General features: G+C 44.1%; 1 protein-coding gene across 1 annotated transcript in view; it reads left to right on the plus strand.

The window, feature by feature from the left end:
• Positions 1-6970: 6970 nt before the first annotated feature.
• The window catches only part of OSR1 (odd-skipped related transcription factor 1), a 42738-nt gene continuing 33739 nt past the window's right edge, over positions 6971-15969 (plus strand). Inside the window, exon 1 of the mRNA XM_068280268.1 lies at positions 6971-7243. The gene's annotated coding sequence lies outside the window, so the exon portion shown is untranslated. The remainder of the gene's footprint in view (positions 7244-15969) is intronic.

A 15969-nucleotide genomic window follows, 5' to 3' on the forward strand; every position in this document is an offset into this window, starting at 1 on the left:
CGGTACGCGGTTTCTCAGGCTGCGTCCGCCGGGAGGATTTTTTGTCAAAAAAGTTTTTTCAAACACTTTGGCTAGCATTTCGCTAGCTAAGCGTATGTACAACGTTGCTCCGGTCCCCCCCCATGCCCACCGATCGCCGCCGGCTATACATACCTTGTCACGATCCCACGAAAAGCACAGTTTCCCGATCGGCTTCCAGCATTGCTATGGTGATGATCAGAGATTACGTCATGACGTCATCGATGTCATGACATCATCCGCAATCCCAATCGTCGTCATCGCGAAGCCTGGAGCCGTTTGGGCAGCTGCGCCGGCGTGGGAACGCTGGGGGGTACGTATACCGGAAGCTATTGCAGGTGATCGCGGGGGACCGGAGCAACTTTGTGCATGCGCTTAGCTAGCAAACTGCTAGTTAAAGTGTAATGCACCATTAAAAAAAAAAAAAGTCCTGGGGCCATGTGATCCTCCGCGGCGGCTACCCCGTGTGTAGTACGGGGTTACCGCTGAGGAGGTTAGAGTAACTGTTAAAGAGGCTCGGAGACGAGTAATGAGGTGTGGTTTTTTTACTTACCCGGGGCTTCCTCCAGCCCCATAAGCACGGACGCGTCCCTCGCTGTCCTCCTGTGGTCTTCCGTTCAGCCGTGGTGAGTCCCGGTAACAGGCTCCGTGACGTCAGCATGGGTCTACTCCGGGTAAGTAAAAAAAAAAACCCCACTACTCATCTCTGAGTCTCTTTAACTACCTAACAACTGCGTCACACCAATTGGCGTCAAGTCCTGGAGCTGCAGTTTGAAGGAAACGCGTGCGCGCATGCGCAATCGTTCCCTGCCGTTTCACGGAGCAGGTCTCCGTGATCGGCCTGCTAGTCGCGATCGCGGCTAGCAGGCTGTTTTCTGCCGAAGGGGGAAGTGATTCCCCTTTGATTACCTCTGTACAGCGCTGCGATCTCCTGTAGCGCAGTACGTCTGTCAACGGCTGTCCCCCGGATTGGTTTGGAGATGGAGCCCCCTCATAGGCTGATGCCTATGAGAGGTGGGGATAAGTGCTGATCGCCTTCCTATGGCGATTTGGCCGGCACAGGGGGGGGGGAGGTAGTGACAGAGAGGAAGGAGGGAGGGAAAAGCATCCCCTTTCTAATAAAAAAAAATCGCAGCAGCGATCAGATACCTCCGGCAGAGTGTCCTATTAAGGACACTAAAAGGAGGTAAAGTTTGTTTGTGTGCTGTGTGGCAGGGCTGTGCAGCACCCTGACCAAGCTGCACAGCCCTGTATTGTAAAAATAGCCTGGTCTTTAGGGGGTGTAAGCCTATGGGCGTCAAGTGGTTAAGCATTTTACAATTGAAAAAGTACCAAAAAGTTGGTAAAAAACAAAAAAAGTACTAGCAAAATTATTTGAAGTATGTTCATGTTTGCTGGTGGTTTTAAAAGCATTTTATGACAAGATGTGAAAAAAATCACTTGGGAAAAAAAGAAAAAGTGAATTGCATATGGGTCAACGTCTCAGTGTACAGAAGCAGTCCTGGTGAATCCCAGTGGGATGTGTACGGGAGCAGCGCTGGTGGTGAACTGGGCTCAGTGTAATATGTACAGAAGCAGTGCTGGTGGGGAACTGGGCTCAGTGTTTGTGTTGTGCACTGAACAGGAGCAGTGCTGGTAATCAGGGTTTCTCACCACAACCTCATAATTATGGGGCGATTTCTGCATTTACAAGCTCGTAATCATTGTTTGTGCTAGGCACTGATCACAAATGGTAATTTCGATTGCACCTGTAACTGCTTTTGCCTCATAATTTTGAATTACAAGACCTTGTAGTTTTTGAGAAAATCTATGTTAAAGTTAGTGGAAAAAAAGTCTATATTTAAATGCAGTAAAATTACATATAATATATCAACATGTATATACATGCATTTTTAATATGTTCAGAGTGTGGGAAATGAAAAAAAAATGACATGAGGACCCCCCTCCCCCCCCCCCTCCTGAGCCTTTTTAACCCCCTATCCCCCAGGATAGCCAGAATGCAAAGCCCCATCTGTGTGGGGCTTCGCACCCTGAGCTATACCATCCCACATGGTCCATGGTATGGGGAGGGGGGGGGGGGCTCTGGGGGAAAGGGACAGTCAAGGCTCCACCTCTCCTTTAGAGCTCTTTTCCAATCAATGCCCCAGAAGTAGGTGGGGACAAATGATGCCCGAGAGGTTAATGGTTCCATCTGGGAGTTCACTTTAAGAAGGGGACTCCCAGATGCCAGCCCCCTCCCCAGGAGAAATGAGTATAGGGGTACATAGTACCCCTTACACATTTCCACAGATAGTTAAGTGAAATAAAAACACAATGATGAAAAGGTCCTTTAATGTTCTTAATTAACAATTAATACTTACCTGTAAAATTAAGTTTGCACACCAATATCCTCAGAAATGTCCCACGCCAATATCCTATAATCTTGCGACCTTGATTGAAGATCTCTGCTGCGCACCCATCCCCACTCCGCCATGCACCCACAACACACCGCCACGGTGAACTGGGCTAAGTGTGATGTGTGCTGGATGCTGGAGCAGTGCTTAGCAACTGGGCTAAGTGGGATGTGTACATGAGCAGTGCTGGTGGTGAACTGGGCTCAGTGAGATTTGTACAGGAACAGTGCTGGTGAGCTGGGCTCAGTGGAGTGTGTACAGGAGCAGTGCTGGTGAGCTGGGCTCAGTGAGATTTGTACAGGAGCAGTGCTGGTGAGCTGGGCTCAGTGGGATGTGTACAGGAACAGTGCTAGTGAGCTGGGCTCAGTGTGATGTGTACAGGAGCAGTGCTGGTGAACTGGGCTAAGTGGGATGTGTACAGGAGCAGTGCTGGTGAACTGGGCTTAGTGTGGTGATGTGTACAGGAGCAGTGCTGGTGAACTGGGCTAAGTGGGGTGTGTACAGGAGCAGTGCTGGTGAACTGGGCTCAGTGTGGTGATGTATACAGGAGCAGTGCTGGTGTGCTGGGCCCAGTTGGATGTTTACAGGAGCTGTGCTGGTGAGCTGGGCTCAGTGTGATGTGTAAAGGAGCAGTGCAGGTGAGCTGGGCTCAGTACGGATGTGTACAGGAGCAGTGCGGGTGAACTGAGCTCAGTGGGATGTGTACAGGAGCAGTGCTGGTGAACTGGGCTCAGTGGGATGTGTGCTGGATGCTGGAGCAGTGCTTAGCAACTGGGCTCAGTGGGATGTGTACATGAGCAGTGCTGGTGGTGAACTGGGCTCAGTGAGATTTGTACAGGAGCAGTGCTGGTGAGCTGGGCTCAGTGGGGTGTGTACAGGAGCAGTGCTGGTGATCTGGGCTCAGTGAGATTTGTACAGGAGCAGTGCTGGTGAGCTGGGCTCAGTGGGATGTGTACAGGAGCAGTGCTGGTGATCTGGGCTCAGTGAGATTTGTACAGGAGCAGTGCTGGTGAGCTGGGCTCAGTGGGATGTGTACAGGAACAGTGCTAGCGAGCTGGGCTCAGTGGGATGTGTACAGGAGCAGTGCTGGTGAACTGGGCTAAGTGGGATGTGTACAGGAGCAGTGCTGGTGAACTGGGCTCAGTGTGGTGATGTGTACAGGAGCAGTGCTGGTGAGCTGGGCTCAGTGTGATGTATACAGGAGCAGTGCTGGTGAGCTGGGCCCAGTTGGATGTTTACAGGAGCTGTGCTGGTGAGCTGGGCTCAGTGTACTGTGTACAGGAGCAGTGCTGGTGAGCTGGGCTCAGTGGGATGTGTACAGGAGCAGTGCGGGTGAACTGAGCTCAGTGGGATGTGTACAGGAGCAGTGCTGGTGAACTGGGCTCAGTGGGATGTGTACAGGAGCAGTGCTGGTGAACTGGGCTCAGTGGGATGTGTAGAGAAGCAGTGCTGGTGAACTGGGCTAAGTGGGATATGTACAGGAGCAGTGCTGGTGAACTGGGCTCAGTGTGGTGATGTGTACAGGAGCAGTGCTGGTGAGCTGGGCTCAGTGTGATGTATACACTAGCAATGCTGGTGAGCTGGGCTCAGTGGGTTGTGTACAGGAGCAGTGCTGGTGAGCTGGGCTCAGTGGGATGTGTACAGGAGCAGTGCTGGTGTGATCTGAGCTCAGTGGGATGTGTACAGGAGCAGTGCTGGTGATCTGAGCTCAGTGGGATGTGTACAGGAGCAGTGCTGGTGTGATCTGAGCTCAGTGGGATGTGTACAGGAGCAGTGCTGGTGATCTGATCTCAGTGGGATGTGTACAGGAGCAGTGCTGGTGATCTGAGCTCAGTGGGATGTGTACAGGAGCAGTGCTGGTGAACTGGGCTCAGTGGGATGTGTACAGGAGCAGTGCTGGTGAGCTGGGCTCAGTGGGATGTGTACAGGAGCAGTGCTGGTGAGCTGGCCTCAGTGGGATGTGTACAGGAGCAGTGCTGGTGAGCTGGGCTCAGTGGGATGTGTACAGGAGCAGTGCTGGTGATCTGAGCTCAGTGGGATGTGTACAGGAGCAGTGCTGGTGTGATCTGAGCTCAGTGGGATGTGTACAGGAGCAGTGCTGGTGAGCTGGCTCAGTGGGATGTGTACAGGAGCAGTGCTGGTGATCTGAGCTCAGTGGGATGTGTACAGGAGCAGTGCTGGTGAGCTGGGCTCAGTGGGATGTGTACAGGAGCAGTGCTGGTGATCTGAGCTCAGTGGGATGTGTACAGGAGCAGTGCTGGTGAGCTGGGCTCAGTGGGATGTGTACAGGAGCAGTGCTGGTGATCTGAGCTCAGTGGGATGTGTACAGGAGCAGTGCTGGTGAGCTGGCTCAGTGGGATGTGTACAGGAGCAGTGCTGGTGATCTGAGCTCAGTGGGATGTGTACAGGAGCAGTGCTGGTGAGCTGGGCTCAGTGGGATGTGTACAGGAGCAGTGCTGGTGATCTGAGCTCAGTGGGATGTGTACAGGAGCAGTGCTGGTGAGCTGGGCTCAGTGGGATGTGTACAGGAGCAGTGCTGGTGATCTGAGCTCAGTGGGATGTGTACAGGAGCAGTGCTGGTGAGCTGGGCTCAGTCAGTGGGCTCCCCCGCAGAGCACACCCTGGAGCTGTTACATGGCAGTAGGAATGACATTACACAAGTGCTCTCTGCATGTAGCCGGGGATCAGGCAGGAGGATACAATTGCGGATCAGGTTTCTTCAATAAGAGAGAAATCAAATTGCTTCAAGTGGACTTAGTGGCTTGGGACCATCCCAGAGCTCTGCGGGGACTGCAGATCATTACAAACATTTCGTCCCTCATTATATCCCGTTCGCATCAAACTAATATTTCAAAGTGCAGAACAGAGGGTGGATCAGTTACAGATGTGAACTAGTAAATCTAATGTGTCATGTAATGTCCATGGCTTCTCTCAATGTCTGCGTACGGAGCAAATACCAAATCACCACCAGATGTGGCTCTAACCTGCGCCCAGCTGCTGCCGGCCAACCACAAGTCCCAGCGTGCCCTGCTGGCTGCAACCTGCTGTGCCACAAACAGTGCAGAGGGGCACTTATCCCAAATAATATACACCAACCTCACCACAAGCAAACGCTGGTCATACAGTATGTGCCACAGCTAACACAAAACTGCTGCTGCAATGCATTCATCGCAGGAACGAATGGGGATGCAATAGCTTAATAATACTAAACTACATATCTGTGGTATTATAATTATATCACAAAATGACGTTAAACGAGTTAACTGACTTGAATGTGTAAAGTTTGGATAGATATTGCATTTCAAACATTCTGTAGCTGTATAAGTTAGATTTTAGCTATTGTACCACAAGAAAATACAGTAATGAAGTATGTAACAGGTGTGTATATATATATATATATATATATATATATGTATATATATATATATATATATATATATATATATATATATATATATATATATATATATATAAATTATACTGTGAGTATAGTGTAGTGAGGTATATAAATGATGTGTGTGTTTGTAGAATGTTTATTTAACACAGGACACTATACAGAAATACACACACACACACATTTATTGTGTGTGTGTGTGTGTGTGTGTGTGTGTGTGTGTGTGTGTGTGTGTGTGTGTGTGTGTGTGTGTGTGTGTGTGTGTGTGTGTTTCTCTGTGTGTATAGTGTATAGTTCTGTGTGTCTATTTCTCCCTCTGTGTGTGTGTGTACATTTACATACTACACAGAAACACACACACACACACACACAGAGAGAGAGAAATAGACACACAGAACTATACACTACACACACAGAGAAACACACACAACACACTTACAGTGTTTGTGTGAGGAATAAATCTTTATACTGTACAGCTATAGCAGAGAACTGTTGAAATGCAGCCTTGAATTCTTGTCGCCTGGTAATTATTAATATATGCCTTTATATTCCATTTCAAATATAAACATATTGGGCTGCACCGCTCAGCAGACAATAGCTACAAACCTGCCCTATGCTGAATGATATTACGTAATTCTTAAGCTGAAATGCTGAAACTCAAATCGTTTCCATGTGTAGAAATATTTGAAAATAAGATATTTCTTTGCCGCTCTCCATAGGGTTTATTGGATTGATTAGCAGCCTGGAGAGAGACTTGCTGCATTAGTGTTGTCTATGGAGTCCCATCAGTGCATCCCTCCCTATATATGGCTTTTTATCTATCACCATAACCATAACCACTGGCAGATCTGCTGCACGCTGAACTTTTTTTTAGTTTGTCTTGAAGTTTATTGCTACTTTTTTACAGTCGCCTCTCCTGCTGTGGTGGCACTACAAGTCACAAGCCTGCCCCCCCCCAGGCAGCACACACACAGGTTGCTGACATCTGCAGGGCATTCATCCTGCTCACAGCGATCCTCAGCCTTGCAGAACTACTTCTGATGCTAACTTTTTCCTGTGGCTGCTGCACACAGAGGGGCTGGCTGGGCTGAGCTGCTGCGCATGCGCCATGGCTGCTTGAAATAAGGAGGCGGCCGGGAGATAAAGTTCAGTTGAGTTTTAGCAAGTCTTGTTGGGAGTCACAGAGCAGCAGCAGCAGCTCTTGGAGAAATGATTTTGTGGGTCACTTGAGAGCCTGGATTGTGAGCTTCTAGCGGCAGCAGCAGGAGGAGGGGGGCAGGGAGAAAGTAATGACAGTTTGGTCCCCCCCAGCTCCTGGCTACTACTATTACTACAACTAAAGCCCCTCTCTAGGGGAATCTCCATTGGTGATTTCAACGCCACCTACAAGCCTTCATCCAGCCGCGACGCGGGGGAGGCTCGCCCATACCTGGCCCAGGTAAGGATTGTATTGTGGATGCTTCTGGGAACTTTATTGTACTTTTTTGAGTCTTTGAGTTATCTTTTCTGCTTAGTAGAGGCTTTCCCATGCATTCTGTACAGAGCAGATGAGGAAGTGACTGTATCCAGCATGCCACAGCTGCATTACTGCTTACCTTAAAAGTGTAGCAGCTCTGGTGACTGTCACTTTATGCCTGGATTCATGTATTGCTTTTTCTGCCTTAAGTCTGAATATACTGTCTGTATGCTACTCCTGACTGACTTCTGCAGTGAGTATACTGTCTGTATGCTACTCCTGACTGACTCCTGCAGTGAGTATACTGTCTGTATGCTGCTCCTGCCTTCTGCAGTGAGTATACTGTCTGTATGCTACTCCTGACTGACTTCTGCAGTGAGTATACTGTCTGTATGCTGCTCCTGCCTTCTGCAGTGAGTATACTGTCTGTATGCTACTCCTGACTGACTCCTGCAGTGAGTATACTGTCTGTATGCTGCTCCTGACTTCTGCAGTGAGTATACTGTCTGTATGCTGCTCCTGCCTTCTGCAGTGAGTATACTGTCTGTATGCTGCTCTTGCCTTCTGCAGTGAGTATACTGTCTGTATGCTGCTTCTGCCTTCTGCAGTGAGTATACTGTCGGTATGCTGCTCCTGCCTTCTGCAGTGAGTATACTGTGTCGGTATGCTGCTCCTGACTTCTGCAGTGAGTATACTGTCTGTATGCTGCTCCTGACTTCTTTAGTGAGTATACTGTCTGTATGCTACTCCTGACTGACTCCTGCAGTGAGTATACTGTCTGTATGCTACTCCTGACTGACTCCTGCAGTGAGTATACTGTCTGTATGCTGCTCCTGACTTCTGCTGTGAGTATACTGTCTGTATGCTACTCCTGACTGACTCCTGCAGTGAGTATACTGTCTGTATGCTACTCCTGACTGACTTCTGCAGTGAGTATACTGTCTGTATGCTGCTCCTGACTTCTGCAGTGAGTATACTGTTTGTATGGTGCTCCTGCCTTCTGCAGTGAGTATACTGTTTGTATGCTGCTCCTGCCTTCTGCAGTGAGTATACTGTCTGTATGCTGCTCCTGTACTGCTTCATAGCTATAGGATCAGGCGGACGGGGGATTTGGGAATGTTGTGTGTGTCAGATCCTCACGTGCGATCGCGGCTGTTCCAGCAGAGAAACATCTGCAGCTAAACTTCCCATCTCCTGCGGGAGGGAGAGGAGGGGACCTACATCTCTGTGCTAAGCAGGGTAATCTACAGCCTCTCTGCCTCATTGCAGCCATGCTGGATACACTGTAAATACACCTGTGTGTTACTATCACCTTTGCAGCTCACGTCCATCACAAACGCTATAAACGCTGAGCGATGCTGCACAAAGTACCATTCATGTGTCCAGAAACACAATCCTCCTCTTCACATTCCCTACAGGTGTATTGCGCAGGAAGTGCAGGAACTAACGGTACCCCCAACTGACCCTAGACTCCGCTGAGCTATGCTACCTATGCTAGGGATTAGAGTGTGAGCTCCTTTGAGGGACAGGTAGTGACAAAAATATATATACTTCGATGTGAAGGCTATATAAATAATAAATAAGAATAATAATGACAATATGTCTGCCGGAATTATATATATATATATATATATATATATATATATATATATATATATATATATATATATATATATATATATATATATATATATATATATATTTTTTTTTTTTTTTTCCAAGTCGTTGCTACTTGACTATTTAAATTAATGAGAGATAGATAGAATGATGGATAGATAGATAGATAGATAGACACACATGTACAAAACATACAGAGTAATCTGGAGCTTAGTAGGACAGTAATTGGGTGCCTGCTGCCTGTAGTCATTTTAAGGGGTCTTGGCTATTTGGCTTTATATATATATAATCTCTATACCCAAAGCACAGCTACATTTGATGTAATAATGCAGCCTTCACTCAGCACTAGTGATGCCCATGCCGGTATAGTTAGCAGTTGCATTGGCTGTGTAGCGATTTAAATATATATGTTTAATTGCCTTTTCTGGGTATTTGGTGGGGGCTAGACTCCCCCCCCCCCCCCCCCCCCAAGCTTTGCTGCAAATAATCACAGCTGATCTGCTGATGAGTTTAGATGGACGTTTTCATTCTTGTTGCCTTTTTGTTACTGAATAGTCATGGGGGTGACTGAGGAATTGCTGGGCAGACTACCGGGTGTCACCGCAGGTCACCGCACTATGGTCTCTGGCCCTGCTAGTGCATGTCGGCTGTTTCCTACAACTTTCTCCAGAATGTTCTCACATCTCACCAATAAAATATCCTCCCATCCTCCAGCAAGCTAAAAAAAGAACAAAAAATACTAGTACAAAATGGTAGGACAATAGGGCAGGTCTTTACTCACTCTTAACATCTTTTTATTTTATTTTTACATAGGAGTAAAATTAAAAAAAACTCTGTAGATTCAATAAGGAAACTCATCCTACAGAACATTCAGGAGAAACCTTTAAATCGGGGCCTGTGGTTAGTAAGGTGCGGAAACGAATATCCTTACTAAATAATTCATTTTGAATCACATTGAATTGTAATAGTAGATCTTCTTTATGTTTTTTTTTATTTATTTTTTTAAAGAACAATAATTCCCAACAGGGTTTCCTCTGAAGTCCTTCTCACATCAACTATTGAAGCACGTTCATGAGCATTATTTACTACTGGAAATACCGAAAACCTCGACGGGATCTATGGCACTACAGACAGATAGATCTAATTGTTAATCTTCATTGATTGCTGTTCTATTTGTAATGTGTACATAGAGGCAAACAGGTCGTATGCAGTTCACTTTTTTTCCTGCGTTTTCTCCCTGGAGATCATTTTTTTCTCTTCTATTCTAAAGAACTTCTCAGCACTCTGTAATTGGAAAAAGTACCAAAATAACATAGTGGGGAAAGTTCTACCAATTTTATTGTAATCACATTCTTGCTTGCTGGTGGTTTATAAGGCATCATATTGATAGGTTTGAAATATCACCTGGGAGAAAACTCGGGAGAAAACGTGAATTGCATAATGGGACATCATTGTCTATGCATTCGTAATGTGAATATATATCTATATCTATATATATCTATATCTATCTATATATATATATATATATGTGTGTATATATATATATATATATATATATATATATATATATATATATATATATATATACAGCAGATATGAGGACTTCAGAGAAACTTATGAATTATGAATATTAAGGATTAGATCTATCTATCTTTATCTATCCTACCTGTTATGCTGTCACACACATACATTAGCAGTATAACACACATGTAACTGGCCTCTGGCCTCTGTAGCTGCTCTCCTCACTTTGAATTGGCCTCATAATAATCAATGTGAATCGCGCGCTAACAGATCACAGCCCAGGCAATTAGCCCTGTGATTGATGCTTCGACCATCGCTCTGTGCCTGGCTTTTGTTCTGGTCTGGAGCCAACAGTTACCATAATAATAATAATAAATACATAATAATAAAAGCTCAGTTCCATCTCATCTAGAGTTTCCCCCGAGAAGGAGCGTGTATCGCTCAGATAGTTTGTCACCATGGCGAGTAGCCCTTCTGTGCTGGCGAGCCCAGGCGCAGGGGCTTGAGAACTGAGCAGGACAGATGTGGTCTCTCAAGTTTATGGTCCTATTCTGCGGGGTAGATTTATCTTGGCTCGGCTAGTTTCAGCCGTGTGTCTACACACAAGTGTTCTGCAGCCCATAACTCAGCAGCCCAGAGCTGTGTGTAGAAAGTGGAAACCGGGCTGCTTTTATTACTGCAGGGGGGTATGAGAGATAACTCAGGCTGAACTGCTCGGAAGACTGGGATGGCTCTATTGAGGTCTGCTGGGAAATATAGCATAGTAATAATATAGTACATTCATAGCATAGTATAGTAATAGTGTGCGGTAGCAGTAAAGTATAGTATAGTGTGGTAATAGTATAGTACATTAATAGTATAGTACATTAAAAGCATATTATAGTAATACGTATAGTACATTAAAAGCATATTATAGTACATTAGTAGTAAAGTATAATATACCGTAGGATATGGTACTGTATAGTATGGGTACAGTAACAGTATAGTACAGTAGTAGTAAAGTATAATATAGTATAAAGTATTGTATAGTATATAGTAGTATAATACAGTAATAGTATAGTACAGTAGTAGTAAAGTATAGCATAGAATATAGTAATGTACAGTATAATAGTATATAGCACAGTACAGTAATAGTATAGATAGTAATCATAGCTTAGTATTATGGTGCAGAAGGAATTTAAGTTTTATCAGAGACTTATTTTCACCTAAAAACTAAATTATTAAAACGTAAAGGAGTTAAAGAAAGTAACATACAATTAACTCTCAAACAGAATATTTCTATCTTAACCTACATTATATTATTATATAAAAACAGCCTATTTTTTTTTTTAATCTATTGTATGGATTAAGCTCCGCTTAACGTGACGGCATTTTAAAATAAATGTTATTAATAGTAATGATAGTATAACACACTATCCAGATGTGCCAGTAACCTCATTTTCAGATTTAGTTTTTTTAGGGTCTGACTTGGTCCTGAATGCCAGTGGAGGGGGGGGGGGGGGTATATAAAATTAGGTCAGGACCAGATCGAGAGACTTTATAAAACTGAAAGAACAGTAAAATCCACCGACTCGTGATGGGTAAATTTGAGCTTAGAAGGCACGGAGTTATATTAGACATTAGTGAATTAGCATCTCGCGGTCTTTAGGCGTCTGTGGAGTTTGCGAGGATTTTAGTACAAAACACTTGTGACATTTTGGAATTTCAAAAACACTTCCAGTAGTCGCAGTTGTAAAACAGAGGCGAATTATTGCTGGAATCCCAGTCCTCTGAATATTGATGCTGCTGCAAATATTAAGTTGCATCAGAGCTGCCATAGAGAGGCATTGGCAGGACTACAGACATTGGAAGGAACGATTTGAATTTGTCTCTTTCTGCTTTGCGCAAATCTGGAGTCACCACGTTGAATTCACAACTTGTTATGAACATGAATGTGATTTGAATCTACGACTTACAGACAGACGCTGCTGAGAGAGAAATTGCGAATTTGGTGATTATTTATTAAAGGACCACTATCGCAAAATAATTGTATAATTTAAAAGATATGTAAACACATACAAATAAGTAGTATTTTTCTTCCAGAGGAAAACTACTTTTCTCCTATGTTGCTGTAACAGTAGTTAGTAGAAATCAGATGGAACTGACAGGTTTTTGACTAGTCCATCCCTTCATGGGGGATTCTCAGTATTTTATTTATTCTTAACAAACATACTTATATACTTATATAAATACTAAATAATAATAATAATAATAATAATAATAATACTTCCTGGAAAGGATCTATACAAAGATGCAGGCCTCCCCACCTACTTGTTTGCACACTATTCTGGCAATTGAACTGAGCATCCGCCATTCACTAGTGATTTTTAAAATAAAGAAAACTGTGAGTAAGGCCCGGTTCACATTAGCGGTGGCTATCCGGAATAGCCGTGCCGGAGCCGCACCGCATGCTGGCCGGACGAAACGGACGCACGGCATAGCAATGTAAATCTATGCCAGGGTTCACATGTGTCCGTTTCGTCCGGACCGGAGCCGGACCGGATCCGGACTCCGGTGTCCGTTCCAACATGCGCTATTTTTTGGTCCGGCTCCTCCGGCAGCCGTATCCGGGGCGGAGCCGGACTGCACCATCCGGCCAATGGAAACCAATGAGAACCGGAGAGCGCACAACACACTGGCAAAAAATCCGGATGTTCTACCCCACTTCCTATGCGGATTTTTGCGGCGATATTGGCTGGGGACACATGGGCAAGCATTTTGGAGTGGAGCAGCACAGCTGGATCCGGATCCGGAGATGTTGGCAGCATGTCGGAGGTGGAGGTGAGTGCTAAACAGCAGAGGGCCTGATTCCACAGGTCCCCCTTCTGCTGACCTCCCAGACCCCAACATTTTTTTTTGTTTTTATACAGGTTGTTACTCTTTAAGAATCCGGATCCGGACCGCAACCGTGTTCATACCGCACGGAAACCGTATGCAACCGGACCGGATCCGGACAGGAACCGTACGGTTCAGGTCCGATCCGGCTCCGGTGCGGTCCGGACATCCGGTGCGGTTTTTGCAAAACCGCAAGTGTGAACCGGCCCTAATCCTCATGAGTAGATGGGCTTGTCCAAAACCTGTCAGTACTGTAGGATTTCTACTACCCACTGTAAGTGACATCAAAATAGGAGAAAATTAATTTATAGCATATTTTACTTTGGGGAAATTTTCTATTTTTACTTTAATATAAAATATATTTGTATTCATGTATTTAAAATGTTAAAATTTTTCGCAATCGTAGTCCTTTAATTCATCACAATGACCAAAATATGTCACCTCTGCTAGTTTTCATTCAGTTGTTGGCCAAAATTTAATTTAACGTTATGGTGGATTCAGTATAGGACAAAAATGTATCACTTGTACTGGTTTGGTAATAACTCTAATAACTAAATGTGCACGATTTTCTTGCAGGCTTTTCCAAACTTAGTTCCTTCAGTTCTGACCCAGTTCAGTACGATGCATGAAGAAGAAACTTCGTTTCGATAGCCTGCAAGAAAATCTTGTACAGTTAAGGTGGCCACTAACAGTCCAATTTCTAGCAAACAATCGATCGAGCGATCAGATAATTCTGATCGAATGTGATCAGATTGGATGGAAATAATCCCTGTTGATGGGCACAATCAAATTATTATGAAAACAGTGGTCCAGTTGGGTTTTCGTTGAACCAAAATTTGGATTTCTTGTCGGTTGCGATAGATAGGAAGGAAAAATTGGTTTATTGATGGTGCAGGGAATGAACAATTATGATATCTCACTTCTGATCAGAATTATCTGATCGCTCGAATGATTTTTCACTAGAAATTGGATTGTTAGTGGCTAGCTTTAGTCATTTAAGGTATTACCTAAACACCTTTTGCTGTTATGTCTTCAAATATATCACAGTTATATTGAAGTTGCGTACACAGATAAAAACCGTTCAAAGCAAAACCATTTCTGTTTGATCGGGCGACTATCGTTGATTAAAAAGGTACCAAATGATGTGAAAAGACAACATGCAACAAGTTTATCAGGCACTTTGACCAATCTAACCTGCCTGCTTTGTGTGGGCAATTATCGTTCACGTCAGACGGTGTGTATAAATCTCGTTGGATCATGAACGATGTTTGCACAAGTACGCATGCATAGCTATAGACTGAGTATGTAAAGGAACGAACATCAACATTGGTTCACAGGCACGTCTTCTATTCATAAATGATTGCGTCGTTGTGTTATGTATAGAATTGCCATGTGTCACATCACCAGGAGATGTCGTTCTTTCATCAAGAAAAGTTCATACACAGCGAGTCTTAAGGGGGCCACTAATGATACAATTTTGTTTGTGAAATATCATATTACATCGTTCGCTACACCATCAGCGAACCATCTTTGCTTCCTATCTATCAGGAACGACAAGAAAATCCAAATTTTGGTTTGACGAAAATGCAATCAGATGACTGTTTTATAATCCTTCGTAATCGATTGTGGCCATCAACAGAGATTATTTACAACCAATCCGATCACATCCAATCAGAGTTATCTGATCGCTTGAACAATTTTTTGCTAGAAATTGGACTGTTAGTGGCCACCTCTATCGCATGTGTACTTAGTTTTTTAGACTTCCTTTCTCACAAAGGAGGGTAAAAACACTGAGCAGAAAACATGCAGTTTGCTAAAGCAACCATTCAAAATCTTTGTTGTATTTGCTAGGTGAAAGCTGATTGGTTGCCGTAAAGAATTGTTTTACTTTTATTTCATTCTTCCATTCATCATCTTTGCACTGGTCTTGATAAACCTGTGCAGGCATTAATTCTATCTCTATGATGTGCTGCATGAACTATACTTTTATTAAAAAAAGACACAGTCATGCACGGCTCAAAAAAAATGACCAATTAGATCATCTGTATCAAATCTGCACAAGATCTCCTGCAGATAATTTTACACCAACTATAAAGCCTTGTACACACTTTCAATCATGATTGGCAATCACTGACCAATTTTACTACCTCCATGTAGTATGGTATAAGCAAATTGTGTAGGTAAACCCTCGTACTACTTGGAGGTGAAAAAATTGGTTAGTGATTGGCCAATCATAATTGAAAGTGTGTACCAGGCTTAATGCTAGGTACACACCATACAATTTTCTGACAGATTTACCTGCCAGATCGTTTTTTCCAACATGTACCATCTGAATTTCGATCAATCTTCCGATCGTTTTTCTGATCGATTTCCATTAAAGTGAACAGGAAATAGATTGGAAAATCGATCGAAATTCAGATCGGACATGTTGAAAAAAAATCGGTATGGCAGGTAAATCTGCCAGAAAATTGAATCGTGTGTACCTAGCATTAGAGTCTTGTTGATGAAAAACGCAATTAGAAGATCAGAAGGTCAGAAAATGTTGATAATAAGGTCTTCTGTGGATTCATTGTTTTGTACAGCACAAAAAAAACTCTATTGTAGAAGATTCCATCAATTTTTGTTGGTTCAGCAGAAAGATTTTTGATGAAAGTTTCATTGCACTTTGTGGTAGGATTCAGCGTCAGAGCAGTTAT

Source organism: Hyperolius riggenbachi, chromosome 4 (genome assembly GCF_040937935.1).
Source record: "Hyperolius riggenbachi isolate aHypRig1 chromosome 4, aHypRig1.pri, whole genome shotgun sequence".
In the NCBI taxonomy this organism is placed as follows: domain Eukaryota; kingdom Metazoa; phylum Chordata; class Amphibia; order Anura; family Hyperoliidae; genus Hyperolius; species Hyperolius riggenbachi.